Genomic DNA, 14,032 nt, shown 5'->3' with positions numbered 1-14,032 from the left:
AGCTGCCAGACCCTTTACAAATTTGATGTGTTCACCTCATTTGAACAAATGAAGGTGACCGCACCAGCCATGTCCAGACAGGCCTTCCTGAAAATGCTGGAGCACAGATCTGTCCAAGCTGGAAGGGTAAATCTTCTTGAATCACACTGAATCATATAAGTATATACCTAATATTTAAATGTGGGCACAGTTTTCAATGAAATCCTAACCAAAGATTTTTAATATACAGGCTGGAAGTATCTGTGCGGATACATTTCAGCGCAGCTATTTTGAATTTTCTTACTGTCGCTTCAAAGAAGAGGATATGTGCCAGGTCCAACATTTTGACTGTCCAGCATGCTCTCCAGACATGTTGGCTGTCTGTTCTGATGGAAACAGAAAGCATTACCGTTTCTGCAAGTCAAAAGGGAAGGTATACAAATATTTGATTCAGAAAATGGTAAAAAAAAGAAAGTTAATACAAATAGTAGCCCTTAGGGTTGTCTTTGAGGTGTCATACCAGACATTATTTTCAATAAATAGTAAATGTAGTACTCGGTGATTTTTATTATTGACTTGCATGTTAACTTATGGACAGGACTGAGGAGCCGCCCATCTACGAGGGCTTGTTTCTGGCAAAGGACGAGGAGGTTGCTACATTTGTGGACCGTATCAGAAGCAACATGAGAAATGTAAAAAAAATAAAAAATATTTTGTTTATAATGATAGTTGTACAATATATGTTGTTTTGTTTTAACATATGGCTAAACGTGTGTAATAAATGATTGACATTGCTCTTTGTGGTACTGCCAAGTTCACAGCTGGCAGAGAGATGTCAAGAAAGTCTGGCTCTCAGATAGATGAGGAGGGCATTCAGGTTGCAGTTTGCCGGTATGTATTTGTGTGTGTGTGTGTGTGTGTGTGTGTATGTGTGTGTGTGTGTGTGTGTGTGTGTGTGTGTGTGGTCCGTGAGGGCGGTTTCATTCAGGTTCGAAGAGAGAGTGTTATAGAGGATTACTAGTAGTGTGAGTCTTACTAAGATTTGAAAGCTTTTAGCACTCATGATTGGTGCGTGGTATTTATCCAACCTTTGTAGCAGCCAAGTGTTATATTTGTTGTAGGGACCCAGATACAGATGTGTGCTTAAGCCAGGCCTTGGTGGGTCAGTTTATAATTAACCACTAGATTTTCTTCTGATTAAACAGACATGGGTTTCTCTTACGAAGACTTAACCATTACCGGGGAGAAATATTTGCCTACCCGATGTTTCTACAAAAAGAAATGTCCAAGAAGGCAAATGTTACATTCTTTTGCATGGATGTTACTTGCAGGTAATTCTCAATGTCATATTGCAATTATATCACTATGTTTAAAATGAAATGAATAAAAATTTCCCTGGTGGAAGTTGCTGAGGTAGTTAAACAACTCCACAGTGGCAAAGCCCCAGGGATTGATGAGATCCGTCCAGAAATGCTTAAAGCTCTGGGTGTGGAGGGGTTGTCTTGGTTGACACGCCTCTTCAACATTGCGTGGAAGTCGGGGACGGTGCCTAAGGAGTGGCAGACCGGGGTGGTGGTTCCCCTTTTCAAAAAGGGGGACCAGAGGGTGTGTGCCAATTACAGGGGTGTCACACTTCTCAGCCTCCCCGGTAAAGTAAGGTATTACATTCAATTTATCGCACCGTTGTGACGAAAAGAGAGCTGAGCCAGAAGGCAAAGCTCTCGATCTACCGGTCAGTTTTCGTTCCTACCCTCACCTATGGTCATGAAGGCTGGGTCATGACCGAAAGAACGAGATCCAGGGTACAAGCGGCCGAAATGGGTTTCCTCAGGAGGGTGGCTGGCGTCTCCCTTAGAGATAGGGTGAGAAGCTCAGTCATCCGTGAGGAGCTCGGAGTAGAGCCGCTGCTCCTTTGCGTCGAAAGGAGCCAGTTGAGGTGGTTCGGGCATCTGGTAAGGATGCCCCCTGGGCGCCTCCCTAGGGAGGTGTTCCAGGCACGTCCAGCTGGGAGGAGGCCTCGGGGAAGACCCAGGACTAGGTGGAGGGATTATATCTCCAACCTGGCCTGGGAACGCCTCGGGATCCCCCAGTCGGAGCTGGTTAATGTGGCTCGGGAAAGGGAAGTTTGGGGTCCCCTGCTGGAGCTGCTACCCCCGCGACCCGTTACCGGATAAGCGGAAGAAGATGGATGGATGGATGGATGGATGTTTAAAATGGCCTCTGCATCAGCTTTACAGTCACGTTAGTCATTTCAGAATAATGTCATGTCAATTAATGATGGATCTCTTTAACACTAACAAAATGCTCCACCTGCTTTTTAGGTACTGGCCATACCTTAACAAACTAGCAGAGGGGTTACCAGAGCTTCTGCCCTTGACGGACATGAGGCCATTTCTTAGCGTCATGCACGCTAAAGCCCATACAGCAAAATGCGAGATACATGCAATTACTTCAATTCTGGTGTGACAGTGGCTACAGGGAATTAGAGAGCAGGCTAACAGAATGTGCTGTGTGTTAACCTTCACCAACTGCTCAGCTGCTAGTGCAAATTTGTAGAACAGGGATTTAGTTTTCACATGAAAAAAAAGTTTATGACTATTTATAATGTTATTTATCAAAAGCGTTAATGTAGATATGAACTGCATTCTATTATCTAAAGGATTTTTAACATTTTGTGCATATCATTCCTGATTGTATTATGTTATATCAAAGATCCTACTATATATGTACAGGTATGCTACATAACCCTTCTCACGCTGTGTTGCAGGTGAGATTGGGTGGCAGAAGCCAGGATGGAGCAGGAAACACAGTGGGAGAGGAAGTGGAGCAGGTACTATATATAATTTATGTCAATGTTTTATGGATGCAAAGACGCATTTAAGAGACCAAAACAAAGAAGGACACCAGTAAGTGGCAAGCTTGGTTTGAGAAATTAAGAACATCCTTTATGTCTGAGTTGTAATAAAAGATTATATTTTCACAATACATTCATATTGTAGGCATGTGTTCCAATTTAATTCCAGGGTTAAGCCAGGATATGTTTTCTCTTAAACTATCCAGTTCAAGATATTGTGTGAAACTAATATTTGTATGTAAAGGAGACAACATTCTCTTTATAGGTGAACAGCTTTCTTTCCAGGGCAGCTCTTGTCACAAAATATATGACAAAAGCAGGTTGGTATTGCACCTACACAACACAGTGTGATAAGGAAGAGGGAAAAAAAAGTTCAGTTCAACAGACTTTTAACTATTGTGTTTAGTCATGTCTATCTGTTTTCTGTGTTGCCTTTTTGATGTGATTTGTTACTTTTTGGCTTCATGCATTTTTGTTTTAATTAGGAAGAGTCAACATGCTAACCCAACAGGCCATGGGTTGGAACTGAAGAAAGAGGGATAACCTTCATCAAGCGTTAGCCCACAGATACATCAAAGTAAGGGCTAATAACAAGTGTCTTCTTATCACACTAGGACAATATATTATTTAAGACAAATGCCTTTCTAGATTCTAATCTCACAGCTACAGTATATTGATTTGTTTCTCTTATCTACACCTCCTTCTGGGAATCTATAAAGATTATGTAATTTATTGTTTCACCTGTTCTGATGAAGGTCTCATATCGAACGTTTAACTTAAACTGGTGGTTTTTACATTTTGGAATTTTATTTTTTCTCTTCAAAAGATCACAGATAGGGTAGAGGTGGAAGCTGTCAACCTCAGGAGCATCAAGCAGCAGCACAACCTGGATCAGGAGACCACAGAGCAGTGGGTGTGTGATGTCAGGCAGTGGGCATTAACAGGTACTTTGATGTCCTTTCATACATCTCTTAATGACTGTACCTTTATACGCACCACAGAAGGTGGCTATATTTGTTGAAAATGAGACTGTCATTGAGTATATATTTTCTCCAATTGTTTCAACTATTTAGACAGAGTCTACACTCCAGGGTGCACTGAAGACCTCAGGGCTGAAATTGAAAACTTAACAGTAACCCTTTTGCGCAAGAAGCAAGACCTGTATTGTCAGCATGGTTTGTTTTCTAAGTGATTTAAATAACATTTAAAAAAAGTTATAAAACAACAAACATTCTCGTACTATGATAGTTTCCTTTTGGTTTCACTTCTGCAGATAGCAACCAGACAAGACAGAGAAAAAGAGACAATGACACAGCTGAAGATGAAGCTTCGTGATCTGGTCTCGCAGTACAACGTCACCGTGGAAACAGATCAGATTGACGAGGAGTTGGCGTGCAGTCTGACAGAGGGCTACATCCTGCCATAGCAGACACATGAAGATGGTATGATAATTGCTAGTTTGTTTTTTTCTTTTCTCAAAAAATATTTTTGTAATTATATAATATATGTAATATTATTATAACTATGTCTTGTCCACTACTTTATTTCTTTCCTCAACCTAAAAGGCTTCAGGTTGAAGAGGTTGGTCTTTGACCAGATAATGCTGCTGAAACGCATGGAGGAGGAGCAGAGCATCCTGGTGAAAGAGATGTCCCAACACGTTATGTACCTTCTAAAGGAAGTACAACAAGTGGAGGCACTCAAGGGACAGACTTTGGAGAGCATCAAAACAAACAGTTTGTACTACATCACACATATGTACGTTGTCTGTGTGATGTATCATCTTTTTCATTCTGTTTTTCCCCACAATTCCTCAACAGATTTTGGTGACCTGACAGAGGACGCTACACATGGGCTCAACAGTGTTCTCAGTCGGAGGTGGCACTACCTAAAAAGCCAAAAGAAACAGGCTGTAAATGCTTACAGTAGTATAGCCTCGAAGGAACTTGTTTTCTTCCATATACAGGAGGACATTGAGGAGTGGGAGGTCAACGGCTTCACTAGCCCCGAGTCAGAGGAAGAAGAAACGTACGCTACTGTCCTCTCCAACTCGGCGTAATCACTATGTATTGTATTTCTTGTGTATACCCCTGTGAAAAGTGTTGAAAAAGACATCTTATTTAATTAGTTACTTGTTACTGTATGTAAAATCAATCAAAATACCTTTAGTGTAGGGTGGCCTTGACATAAAAAAGCCTTTATGTAAATTTGTTGTACATAGGATAATAATAGCGTAATACTTGTTGGCATTACTCTTTAAATACTGTTTTAACATTCTTATAGGCCAGTAAGCCTTTTGTCAGGGGATTTATATTAGCTAATAATAGCCTATGTTGGATAAAAAATTTTGATATTTCAAAAAATTTCAAAAATTAATAAAAATTAGGAGGCATTGACTCTGAGGACCATCTAGGGGTCCCGTACCCCCTGTTAAAGATCTGTGACCTAGACTGAGGTTGCTGATCTGCTAGGGAGCTTTAAGGGAACCCATTGAGAGAAAAAAGGAAACATGTTTCTGATGTTTGAAAGTTCTTAATTTTAGATTTAAATAAAGATGTATTGTCCCAGAGGGATATTTGTTTTAACAGCCTGTACAGATAGCAATATATAGACTTACATCCCTATACTTTTGTTGTCACTATGTTCTATGAAGAAAATATAGCCATTTTTTAAATGATTAAAATAAATAAAAGTGTAAAGATATATGCCTATACATTGTTTAATATGTGCTTAGAGTCCCTTGACATAAAAATGTGCCAGGGCTACCTGGACCTGGTTTACTTGTAAACTGTGTGTTATTAAAAACATTGAAGTCATGCTGTCTCCTTGACTTTCTACATTTAACCCTAATCCCTGTTACTGCAACATGACAGGTAACAGTTAGAAGGGCAGCCCTTATGAAAATATAGCTCAACAATACGAGGGGTAAATGTAATTAAATAATTAAATGTATTTTTATTGTTCCTTCGACTTGTAAAAAACACTTTTTTGGCAGTTTCCGACAGTGAAAGGCTACATTACCCATAATCCTCAGCCGCTGTTGCTACGCTTCCTACCGAACGGTATGTTATTTCTAACTGAATTTTCAAAAACTGAAATATTTAAAAGAATTTGTATGCATCTTAACTTTTTCATAATATATATACAGGACATGCAGTGTATTTACTAGTTCGGCTATACTAGACACTATACATAATCACTGGATATATCTTTTTACGAACCTAGCTACAACGCTCTTTATAAACAGGAAGAGCCAGCGACCCAAAACTAAATTTTTAGATAACGTAATATCGCAAATAAAGTTTTCTTTACATAGATCGTCTTGATGCAGTATAATTACTAGTTCGGCTGCACTATTCATTTTATATATTTAACATATATATATTTTTACGACCCTATTTCTTTGCATACCGGAAGAACTACAACTGTGTTGCAGATTTGGATCAGGTGGTTTGCGCGCGTCACGGAAAATGTAGTTCTCACAATTTATTATTGTTTTTCTTACAATTGGAAGTTGTAAATAATTAATTGAGAGTAAACTGGGTAGTTTAATAGGATGATAAACAGATGGGTTTACTCAGAATAAAAAAATGTAATTGTTAAATGGGTTAAAGTGTATTTTTACCACATTGTATCCAAATTTGACAATCCCCCCAGTTGCTGACTATACCTACATGATAGCTAAGGTCAAGAGCTCTCTACAACAGCTGATCCATATCTGTAGTCCCTTTTATTGCTCAGTTATAAGGTTTCAAACATGCACCAAGGTCAAGGCTCAAAGGTCATTATTTCGAAGCAGGAGTCATGTAGACTCTTCATATTGACATAATGTTTCTCATCAGGTCGATACCTTTCAAACGGTGTATTTGGTTAAGCTCTATGACAGGGTTTTAATTTTTACATTTTACATGCCTACTGATTGCCGACTGATATGGCATATTGCATATGCCATATCAGTCATTGTTTTCAGAGAGCACTTTGAAGGCCTGTTTTTCTTGTCGCTTTTTTAGTTTAAAAAAAGTAACCAAAATGAATCACCATCTTTCTCTCTCTCTTCCCCTTTCATGCCTATCCACTGTCTCTATGTAATAAAGGGAAAAGCCCCAAAAAAAAATCTTAAAAAAAAATCATTAAACTTTAATATGAGATGGATTTACTTCAAACCTACCTAGCCTTGAAAATAGTGGCAGATATGAAGTGGCTCAGGGAAAATTATCTTCCTGTTGTATATGACAGGTTCAACCAAACAAGAGTAGTGATTGTTGGAACAGTGAAAGGACGAAGCAAGACAGCTATTGAAAGTTTCATTAAACAAAAAGGAGATAGAACCTACTGTATGTATCTCTGCATCGCAAAGATTAGATACCAGCTTCACCTAAGGACCTGTAACACCTGCTAAGATTAGCAGCCCTATGTAGGCACGCAGGTCAATTGCATCCATCCTTTTCCAGCCGTCAGGTTGAAAGTTGAGGCAATGTCCTGCATGGGCATGGGTGAGGCATATGGTGATGAGGACCATATTATTTAGCTGTTCTTTGATAAAAAAAACTCTCTTTTAGCTGGAGGCATTTATTCTTTATCTGAAGATGATACACTGGTTTGGATTCCTCCCTATCTTCTTCAAAAAGATTTTGTGACTGAAATGGTTTAAACTTGAGTCATGTATGTGGTCGAAGAAAGGTGATGCTGTAGCACACAAACTCGTGTTTGTATGTGGGGTTCAAAATTAACTTTTTCGTCCACCAGCCAAATAGCTAGTCAATTATCAAATTATACCAGCCACTAAATAGATTAGCATTGTATTTTTGGTTGGTTAGTGAACCAAAACACCCCTTGCATATTTTACCAGCATTTGGCTAGTCTGTCTTCATCAGAGACAGATGACTGCAGACGTCTCCCGTTAGGACTAACTGTCCTCCACTGATCCGCTCTCCAGACACAGATGAGCAGTAGGTCCTGGAGACCTCGGTCCTCTATGAGGACCTGGCTCTGATCTGAGCTCAGTTTGGGTTTCTCAGCTGGGTCACCCGCTCTGCTGTGATTGTTGTTGTAAGGGTTCGAATTATGATTTCATCTTTGTGGGGGTCTATTTAAAAAAAACAAACAAACAAAAAAAAGTTGTCTATGAGCAGTAAATGTTGAGCATTAAACATTTCATTTCCTGCATTCAGGTGAATTTGTATCACCTATTTACCTTTTTCTGAATCAATGTATGCTGGAAATATCTTTATGTAAAGGGAAACATAGATTACAATCCAAATATAAAAACATAATGGAATATATTACAAAAGGCTGTCATGCATTGTGTGTTGCTATTTATTCTCCTGTAGATGGACTGTCCTAATTCTATCTGAGTCAGCACACATGTAGCCTCTAGAGGCATCATTTACTCTTCATCCTCTTCTGCATCTTTTGTTGAGGAAGTAACCTCCTTAAATGTGCACATGACAATTATTCACCTCAATGACACATGAATTCATTTTAATGAATTAATAAACTCCTGGACTGTAATATTTCAGATGTTTGAGCAAGATTTCTGCTCATGTTCAAAACTTTGTGCACATTCAAAATATAACTCATCTGTGTTCTCTGAGATTTGGAGGAGTCGTGATATTTTGAGAAAAATAAAGTTATAATAGGCTATTACAAGAATAAAGTCACAATATTTCTGAAAATAATCTACCTGCACCATAGTCTGTTGTGCATTACGTGATATCTCTGCTGATACGGTAGATCTCAGACCTCCTGACTGACTCAGAGCCCCGTTTGGGTCTCTGGTCTCTGAATGAGACAAAGTTTAGGGAAGAGGCTGAACGCTGCTCTACATCGGAGGTGGAAACCTGAAACTACAGCAGAAATACACGGAGCACAAACGGGACACATCTGCTGCAGCATGTCGACAGCAGAGCGCGTCCTTTATAACCTGGACGTCTGATTTTAGACATTTCACTCATTAAATGGAGATTTCAGCCTGAAAACTTTCTCCACTTCGGAGCACCGTCCAACCCTTTATCTCCTGCATTCTGATTCAGATGTCTTCATTTACTGAGTTACAATTGTGTGTGTGTGTGTGTGTGTGTGTGTGTGTGTGTGTGTGTGTTAGGTGGTAGAAGGTACATTCTGCAAATGTCTTCATTTATGTAAAGGAAATTATAATAGGTGTTGCAGCGGTCAGTTGTGATTATTAAACTAGTCTATAGGTTGACATGATGAGGTCTCAGTTGTTAACACAGTTAAACATATAGTCTGAGAGAAATCCTTCATTCTGATTAGAAATGGTTCAACATGTGCAGAAATGTTTGGTCTTTTTAATCTGAACTAGATTATTTTCAGGGAGTTGTGCTGTTACAGATATCCTCACGGTTCTTCTGTTTCTGCTTTGGTTTTGTTTTAATATCTTTCTTTTTTTAAATCATAATATTAGACCTATATATCTCACTCTCTGATGTGGTTCTCAAAGTGTGGTCCGGGGACCCCAACGCAGTCACGGAGAGAATTCAAGAGGTCAGAAGTTAAAAAACTAAAACTAATCGTTGATTATTATTCTCTGCAAGCTGTCATAATGAGATCTCAGTTACACAGTTAAGTTATGAGGATGGATGAGGGTGTGTATGTGTGTGTGTGTGTGTGTGTGTGTGTGTGTGTTTGTGTACGTGTGTATATGTGTGTGTGTGTGTGTGTGTGTGTGTGTGTGTATGTGTGTGTGTGTGTGTGTGTGTGTGTGTGTGTGTGTGTGTGTGTGTGTGTGCGGGTGTTTGTGTGTGTGTGTGTGTGTACATGTGTATGTGTGTGTGTGTGTGTGTGTGTGTGTGTGTGTGTGTGTGTGTGTGTGTTTGTGTACGTGTGTATATGTGTGTGTGTGTGTGTGTGTGTGTGTGTGTGTGTGTATGTGTGTGTGTGTGTGTGTGTGTGTGTGTGTGTGTGTGTGTGTGTGTGTGCGGGTGTTTGTGTGTGTGTGTGTGTGTGTACATGTGTATGTGTGTGTGTGTGTGTGTGTGTGTGTGTGTGTGTGTGTGTTTGTGTACGTGTGTATATGTGTGTGTGTGTGTGTGTGTGTGTGTGTGTGTGTGTGTGTGTGTGTGTGTGTGTGTGTGTGTGTGTGTGTGTGTGTGTGTGTGTGTGTGTGTGTGCGGGTGTTTGTGTGTGTGTGTGTGTGTGTGTGTGTGTGTGTGTGTGTGTGTGTGTGTCTTGAAAGTTTGGACAAATTATCATTAAATGTATAAATTACAAATGTCATAAACTGGATTTTGTAGAGTTATAATACAGTTAGAGATGAATATTATGTTTTAAACATCAGATGAGTCAGTTGAAGACTTCACTGTGATGACAGCAGAGTTGTCAGACTGACTGACGCCGTTTTAAATTCATATTAAAAGTAACTGCAGTTTTATTTTATTGCTTTCATACATAAAAGGAATCTCTTAAAGTTCTCACACAAAGTCCCGAGAACCATGTCCATAAACATATCACTGTTACGTAACAATAGACACATCTATAAACAGATCAGAGCTGCAATTCAATTTTGTATTATATTATTTGTATTATCGATTAATCTGCCAATTATTTTCTCGACTAATTGATTAATCGTAGTCATTGAATTGTGTAAATTAAATTCACATTCACGATTTCTCAGAGCCGACAATGATGTCTTCAATGTGATTTATTTATCGGACTGTCAGAAACCTTAAAATATTACATTTACTGTCATGTAGGACAAAGAACAACCCATTCTCACCCCCATCTCGTAAAATACGGACGCTTGGTCTGTTGTCTTTGGTGTTTTTATTGATGCTAAAAGTCTCCTTTAGCGTCAGATCTAAACACTCTTTATCTAAACGCGCTGGGTCGGGACTATTGGCGTCACTTTTGACTAGGGATGCACCGAATCCAGATATTTGGGGTTCAGCCGAATACCGAATCCACTGGTTAAGATTCTGCTGAATCCTCGTCCCATCATCAGTCCATGAACACAGTCAACACAGTAATGAAGTAAACAGTGACTCTCCTTCCTTTGCCGTACCTGAAGTTGCTGCATTTTGGCTGCTGTCTGTAGATTCCTTCATGCACAACTCGTATTCTTTCAGATGTTTCATACCAGATGTTGTAACAGTGGTGATGTTGTGTATAGTTTAGGGTCCTCGCCACCACCAGACTAATCGGCATTGCAAATTGAACATGTAGCTGGACTTGAATGGCCTTCTTTTGACTGAAAGTACTGCCAAACTACACTTTTTCTGCTCACCAGTTCCATTTTCACTTTCTCACAGCCAGCGTAGCGCACGTAGTCCAAGCGTAGGGTTCGGTTCGGTGGGAAAAAAAAAAAAACCCTGTCAAAAAGCCCAATATTCGGCCGGATCCAAAGCCGAATCCTGGATTCGGTGTATCCCTACTTTTGACACAGTTAGGTTTAGAACTACTAAAAGATAGTAGGTGGGCTTATAAAAGGTACGTTTACGTGACAAGAACGGGAAAGTTGGGTTTAAGTAAAGAAGAACGGGATAGTTGGGTTTAGGAAAAGAAGAACGGGACAGTTGGGTTTAGATAAAGAAGAACGGGACAGTTGGGTTTAGGTAAAGAAGAACAGGACAGTTGGGTTTAGGTAAAGAAGAACGGGACAGTTGGGTTTAGATAAAGAAGAACGGGACAGTTGGGTTTAGGTAAAGAAGAACGGGACAGTTGGGTTTAGATAAAGAAGAACGGGACAGTTGGGTTTAGATAAAGAAGAACGGGACAGTTGGGTTTAGGTAAAGATGGTGGGTGGGGTTATAAAATGTACATTTCAGTGACGCGGGACAAGAGCGGGACATGAACCCCGGTCTCCTGGGTGAAAGTCTTCTGTTGTTTGACCCATCCACCCCCCCAACCAACTTCTCTACAAGGTATTTCGGTCTTTCATACTACTCTATACCGTTGTCTCTCTACATACTACTCTATACCGTTGTCTCTCTACATACTACTCTATACCGTTGTCTCTCTACATACTACTCTATACCGTTGTCTCTCTACATACTATATACCGTTGTCTCTCTACATACTACTCTATACCGTTGTCTCTCTACATACTACTCTATACTGTTGTCTCTCTTAATACTACGTCATCTTATGGGCCGCGTAGCTGCTGCTCTGCCCGGTGCGTTCCATACAGACGCTGAAGGGAGATTTTTACTTTGTATCTGACGCTGAGAGACACTGACCAAGCGTCCGCATTTTACTATTTGAGAACCGGTTGGAAAGAACAGCAAATCCTCCTACAAGAAGCTGGAAATGTGATTGCATTTTTTCTTAAAAAAGACTGAAAATGATTAGTACTTTTACTTTGTGAATCCCTCCAGCTCTGCTGTCCTTTGATCAGCGGTGATATCTGATGCAGCTGCACGGTGCAGTTTGGTAAAAAGCTCTTTTGTCGGTGAAGTAAAAGAGTTTTTCAGAAGTCAGAGCTGAGACGCAACATTCCTCAACCTGCGGACAAATCTAACCCATAGACTACACAAACGCTGTAACCTGGCAACGCCATCAGTAGAACTATGAAAATGATGCATCCAAAACATTTCTGAAGTTACACGGAGCGGCCCAATCTCCTAACAAGGGTGTGTGTGTATCACAGCCTGATATATTGTAAAAACTCATCAGTGAGTCACGCTGTTGTTCCTTCATCACCATGAAAACACACACACACACACACACACACACACACACACACACACACACACAGGGGCGTAGCACAAAATTCTGGGCCCTGTAGAAAGGCATTTTCTATGTGCCCCTCCCCGCATCCACAGCTATTCAATTCACCGACACGTCATACACAATATATATATATATATATATATATATATATATATATATATATGCTGGTGAAATAGAACAAGGGCTCAGAGATATGATCGCTACTAACAATATCAATAGGAACTCCATTACACTAATTTAAACTATTTCTGTCTCGGATTTTGTGAAAAGGTAGGAATGGGAAAACTACGCAGGCCCCAGTTCAGTAGGCTGAGGATGAGTGAATAGCAAGCTTGACCAGAGACCCATGCCACTGAGGTGCTATTTTGAAGAAAATTTAGTGGGGCAGCAGGGTTCTCTGGACAGCCTCACCAGGGTTGTGTCTATTGTGGAGCCCGTTGGTTTCGGCACCGGGGGCCCTGTTGGCTGGGGGAAAAAAATACACGCCCTGCTGCACTGAGCCCTGCGCAGCCTGCCTGTTGTTTGGACAGTGTCTGCGGAAGTGCCCTAGGTTACCACACGCATAACACAACCCTGGCCGGTTGTGCTGGTCCTGTGGCTGTCCGTGGTTTTGTGGCCACTTCTGATAGCCGCCCTGCAATCCACCTCTCCCTCTACCACGCCCGCGGAACTGACCCTGAGGAGGCTGATAAGCGTTTTGAGCTGGAGACCCATAAGGAGGGGGCTGATACTGGGGTGCCTGCTGTTGAAAGGGGGGTGGCATCTGAGGCTCCACTAGTGGGGCCTGAATATGTATTTTTAGCGCTTTAAGTTTTTGTAGTAACTCATCCTGTTGCTCAGGAGTTTCAGCATTTAAAATGAGTACGGTTAACATGTCCCAACCTCAAGTGTCTTGAGATAATTATTGTTATGATTTGATACTATAAATAAAACTGAATTGAATTTTATTTTTTTGCCAATTCAAGTTATTAAAAAAAATAAATAAATAATGATCGTGTGTGTTACAGTTCAATCTGTTATGTTCGTGTGCTGAGCTGCACAGAGACAAAAGGCCTGCAGCAGGCTCCTCCTCGCTGCTGCAGCAGTCTGTAATCTGGTCCACTCACTCGCTAACTGCTGCCTGACAAACTTCTTTCTCTCCAGACAGCCAATTGTCCCGTAAGCTTTTCACAGTCTTCCTATCTCTCTACACCTCACCAAAAACTGATATCAGTGATATTGGTTTATTCGTCAATTGAGGCTATAGAAAACACCTTATTGAAGATATTTAACCGTACATTTAACTAAGGCGTCCTATGACTGTAAAGGACACCTTTATAGCAGTGTTAAACAACGTCTACGGTGTCTTATAGTTGTGGGGGACACCTTATATCATGATGAACTATCACTCTGGTGTTTCATAGGATTTTAACCTTATGTTACCCGTATCACAATGATCATAATGAGAGTCAGGTGTAACAGTTTATAGAAATGACACTCAGCAGCAGTCTAAAGTAGATTATTGTATTCTCT

At 40.4% G+C, this 14,032-nt stretch overlaps 1 long non-coding RNA gene across 1 annotated transcript; it reads left to right on the top strand.

Moving 5' to 3' along the window:
• Positions 1-2,744: 2,744 nt before the first annotated feature.
• Positions 2,745-4,246, top strand: LOC116039072. The gene is made up of 6 exons (XR_004102236.2): positions 2,745-2,809; positions 3,099-3,153; positions 3,319-3,410; positions 3,660-3,777; positions 3,907-4,008; positions 4,107-4,246. It is a non-coding gene; the product is annotated as an uncharacterized LOC116039072 (long non-coding RNA).
• The last annotated feature ends 9,786 nt before the right edge of the window (positions 4,247-14,032 follow it).

The sequence above is a fragment of the Sander lucioperca genome, chromosome 4, assembly GCF_008315115.2.
Source record: "Sander lucioperca isolate FBNREF2018 chromosome 4, SLUC_FBN_1.2, whole genome shotgun sequence".
NCBI classification, from domain to species: Eukaryota; Metazoa; Chordata; class Actinopteri; order Perciformes; family Percidae; genus Sander; species Sander lucioperca.
Note: the sequence above shows the minus strand (reverse complement) of the source record. Positions and strands in the feature narration are given on the sequence as shown.